The sequence below is a fragment of the Rosa rugosa genome, chromosome 3, assembly GCF_958449725.1.
Source record: "Rosa rugosa chromosome 3, drRosRugo1.1, whole genome shotgun sequence".
Taxonomy (NCBI): Eukaryota; Viridiplantae; Streptophyta; class Magnoliopsida; order Rosales; family Rosaceae; genus Rosa; species Rosa rugosa.
Window position 1 is genome coordinate 34222047 of NC_084822.1, and position 4952 is coordinate 34226998.

General features: G+C 36.8%; 1 long non-coding RNA gene across 3 annotated transcripts; it reads right to left on the minus strand.

Moving 5' to 3' along the window:
- Positions 1-622: 622 nt before the first annotated feature.
- LOC133735429 (uncharacterized) lies at positions 623-4673 on the minus strand. Of its 3 annotated transcripts, XR_009859008.1 has the most exons (8): positions 4202-4673; positions 3974-4106; positions 3632-3754; positions 2967-3269; positions 2632-2686; positions 2183-2230; positions 1033-1160; positions 623-916 (listed from the first exon to the last, which is right to left on the minus strand). It is a non-coding gene; the product is annotated as an uncharacterized LOC133735429 (long non-coding RNA). The 3 variants fall into 3 exon arrangements; XR_009859009.1 differs by lacking the exon at positions 623-916 and having other exon boundaries at positions 924-1160; positions 3974-4102; XR_009859007.1 differs by lacking the exon at positions 623-916 and having other exon boundaries at positions 924-1160.
- Between the last annotated feature and the right edge of the window lie 279 nt (positions 4674-4952).

The following is a 4952-nucleotide window of genomic DNA, read 5'->3' on the forward strand; positions in this document are numbered from 1 at the left end:
ATTGTAGACAACATATATTTTTCATGTTCTGTTGTTTCTTTTTTATTAAAATGACAGAAATATGTCGTCCGAATATATAGAAGCTTGTACTTTCTTGTGTTTTTCTGTTGTGTGATTCAATTAGAAACCACATATATTTATAAAGTTCTGTTGTTTCTTTTTGACTAAAATGACAGAAATATGTCGTTTGAATATGTAGAGGTGTGAACTTTCTTGGGTCTTTCTGTTGTGTGACTCAATTATGAACAACATATATTTATAAAGTTCTGTTGTTTCTTTTTTACTAAAATGACATAAATATGTCGTTTGAATATGTAAAAGCGTGAACTTTCTTGGGTCTTTCTGTTGTGTGACTCAATCATGAACAACATATACTCATAAAGTTCTATTGTTTCTTTTTGACTAAAATAACAGAAATATGTCGTTTGAATATGTAGCAGCATGAACCTTCTTAGGTCTTTCTGTTGTCTGATTAGCCTAAGGACTATAGTTAGCCTACATCATCTGTGGTTTATGGTGCTTTCAGACAACAGACATTTGCTTGAATTTTGTTGTTTGATGTTGATTCGGATTTCAGCTTGTTTTTGTTCTCATGCCTGCAGACACAAGTACTATAGGCAAAGAATCAGTTATATATCTATATTAACAACTCCATATGTACAAGTCATCAGTACATTATCTTGACATAATAAGTACAGTACAAGTCATCAGTACATTATCTTGACATAATAAGTACATAGAAACAAGTAGTTAACACAAAGCAGCTTCAGTTGTTAGCATTTTCTCTTACTACTACTGTTCATTCCAATTCTGAAGCAGAGGCTCTTCTCACATGGTGAAATGCTACAACATTATCGCCCGCTTTGAACTTCTGAACTCCTTGTCCAACATCAAACCTTCATTATGTAGTCTTGAGCTGCAAAAGGATGATTAAAACATGTTACACGAATTTCTCAGTGGAATCAATAACTTCAAATCAAACTTGGTATGTATCGTCTAATAAAGCAATAGATGAAAAACAATAATGAGAACCGTTTGATGGATGTTGGCTTGAAAATTAGCGGTTTGCCTTGTTGTTATAGAAAGACATGAGCAGCTACTCACTACCTCTACACGAAGTAGAATGGTCTGCTTAGATATAACCAAGGCATTTGTTGACCCTGCCAAAGACAGTAGAAACCATGGTCATCAAATGCTGAGTAGTCAACAAACTTGCAAAATAGTGTCAACATTAATCAAAAACACATGCTACTGAATCAATTCAGTGCTAATATTTATAGTTGCATCAGATTTTCAGTGGCTAAAGTTAGATAAAGAAAAAAGAAATAGTAAGGAGAAACAAAGAAAAGAAAAACTTGTCTTTGAAAATGATTGAATGTTAGAAAGGAAACACTAACGAATAGACAGAGGAACAGCAGCAGCAAAATGGTGCCAATATTCTTTCACATAAAATCTGTGGAAACCAAATAAAACAGCAATGAAATGCTGAAATTAATTGTCAAACTACAAACACTAATTTCAACGCAAAGTTTCTGTAAGCCAAAAAAAAAAAAAGGAAAAAAGAAAAATTACTGCTATAATGATTGACCTCTATGATGTAGGCAGTGGTACAAATGCAAACAAAGTATTTATGTTTACTACATAGATTTCACACACTAATAATATAAATTAGTTTTATTCTTTTCTTGGAAGGGAGATCATCTTATGAGATACTTCTTTGAAACTACAAAATGTAAATTACCAACAGTACATGTAAAACTGAAGCTGAAAACAAAACCAAGCAAAGCAAATAGAAATAATGTAAACCTACACACGTTCATATATATATGAGTGCAGATCAAAGGAAAATTGATATAAATGAGCTGCAAAAGTAAGAGCTTGTTGACCATAGATGTGCAAAATGTCAAACTTGTCACCAATGTATCAGTGATAATATGAACCTATAACATTAGATCCAAGTCGAGAAATTTCGGTCAAGAACTCTATAATTAATTACAGTGAAGATTTAGGGCCGTGGTTATTCTTTCACTCTTTTGAGTTATTTGGTTGCTGTTAATATTGAATTTAAGTTTGTTTACATTCATTTCAATTCACCTACTTTGTCCCAATATGGACAACAAATCACTATAGCTGAGAAGTTTCTCCACCATATGCAGTTTTGGTCATTTTGGTCAATTGTTACCTGGACTAATTTGGCAGTGCAGCACCACAAAGACCTCCTTTATTTGGCCTGCACAATAAAGCAAATGCAAATGTCAGACAAAGAATTTAAGCTTCAGAAGAAAGCTGCACTCCACATACATAAAAAGATACCACAGTACCCATCTATATTGATTTGTGAGGTTTGGTTTTAATAATTAAGAGCAACTGATATCATCGAGATCAAGGAATACAAACAAAATGGGTGTCTGACTGCTCATTCCAATTTTAATGACTACTCTTCACATACTCTTTTCACACAATCTGCCAAGCCAACTTAACCCAGCAATACTACTGCTACTCTTCTTTAGCATTCATTATCGTATTAGAAAGTAAAAAAAACCAAAGTGGAGGAATAAGAAAAATCTAAATCAAATGCCAGAAGATATTAAATCATACCATAACAAAAATAAAATCTCGAAAACACAGTACCTTTAATCTAGTAACACACAGAACAGCAGCTTCCTCTTCCTCAGTTCAGAACCAACTGCACCCACAACCACAACCCAGAACCCAGAACAATAACAATCAGCTCCAGAATTGAGACCACTACATGGTTTGTCACGTCAATATCCATTATCCACTACATGTTCATCTAATGGATTATATCATTTGACTCACATGAGAGTAATGGTTTGTAAAAATAACCCAGTCACTTCCAGCAAAGTGAAGTACCACATCAGAAAAACAATAACTGATTTACCCTATCAAAACTTTCTATCAATTTCTACATGAATGAAATAAGATATAAGTAAGTCATTCACCACCTTGCATCTCTTGGATTCAAAATCCGTCCAGCAGGAGTAGAATCAAAGAAAGACATTGGTGCGCTGAAAACACTCCTAAGCATCTTCAGAAAGAATTTCTGTGCAGCTTCTAGACCAAAGGTAGCTACCAACACAGCCCTAATAAATATAGACCACGAGCTCCCAAATGCAAGGGTCATGTAAACACCGAGAAGGACCATAACACTCACTTTAGGCTGATCTCCCTGTGCTTGGGGATTCGCCCAAGCACACTAACAGTGCATGCTCTCCACAACTCAATTATCAAAACTTAATCAAGTTTCCCTAACAATCAAAACAGTTCATACATTACCAACAATCATACTGTTGACAAATTCTAAATGAAATCCAACACAGCAACTAAACACAATCACCTGCACTATAAACACAATCACCTAAAAATCAACCCAGCAACTAAATTTATAATGATATACTCTAATGACCAGATAAAACTTTTTCGACTTTTTCATTGGCAGAAGCAGAAGGGAACTTCATATAGATCGGAGGTTTCCCATTCACCAGTGAAAGGATAGCAGCTGGAATACCCCACAAAGATTCTCCACAAAAGCATAGACACTTACTCTATATGATTATCCAAACGGAACAACTCAAACCCAGATTTATAATGAAATCAATTGGAATCATACCTTCAAATGGCCTACAGCGAATCAAACTCCAATACCTTCAAATTGACTGCTGCGAATTGAAATCACTACCAGATTTCAAGCCAAATCACTACCAGAAACCTATAACTTATCTTCAAAGCTTTACTGGACCAAAGTTCATTAAAGGAACAAAATTTCAGTGAAAGAAGTACGAGCTTTTAGATGAAGACCCCAAATTCAAAATTAGAATACGCAAAACATTTACAAATTCATCTATTGAATACCCATCTCTTCGTGAGTGGAGAAAACACCAAGCAATTGAGACCTTGCAAATAGATATAGAAATAGAGGAAAAAGTGAAAGAATGAGAGAGAGATTGAATACCCATCTCTTCGTGAGTGGAGAAGTTGCAGTGACCCGTGGGCTTGCCCTTGAACTTTCCTCTTCCTATTTTGGATTAAAGAGATAACAGACTCAGCCTGAATCGCTTGTGCTGCTACCCAATGCAATCGCCTAGCTAGGCAAAGTGAGATGAACACTTAATCGAGAAAACCCTAAATACCCAATCCAACAAAAACCTTAAATCTATTAACACTTAGCCAAGGGGATTACCCGTGATAGATGCGAACTCAGACTGAGACCATGATACGGATTGAGATTGAGACCGAGATCGTTTGGCTCGAATGGGGTTTTCTATTTTGCGAGGTGAGATGCTTGAGATGATTCTGGGTTTTCAGTTTCCATGTTGGATGAGACCGGGCTGGCGGCAGGGCTGAGGCCAGTCTGGTGGGAGGCTGCGCGCGAGTTACTGAGGTGAGCTGTGGCTGCTGGGATCTGCGCAGGCGGGGCCGCGCGGGGCTTCTGGGATCTGCACAGGTGGGGAGGGCGCTGGGGCGTAGGCGGGTGGGCTGCTGGCGCGGCTGTGCGGGCTGATGCGCGGAGGGGAGGATTGGGTTTTCAGTTTGAAGAACGAAAGCGAGAGCAAGAGAGGAGGTGGGTTTGAGAGTGAGGGCGAGCTGAGAGAAGGTTTTTAGGTTTCTTTCAGTTTGACAAATTTGTCGGGCCAAAATTTCATTAAGTGTTAGGCGGATATATCTTTACGTATTTTTTTTTTTTTTTTTTTTGAGAAGGGGATATACCTTTACGTTGTGCCAAAAAACCAAACTGAAAGGAGGGGGAAATAAAAAACCAAAGTCAGTTCAATGCACAACAGAATTCTGTTGTCTGAAACATAATCCTTTCCAAACAGTTCTTTTCAAGAAAAAAAAAAACCCAAACAATCAAAACTAAATCAACCTCAATGTAATGCACAACAGAAATCTGTTGTCTGAAACAAAACCTTTTTCAGAAACCTAATTTACCA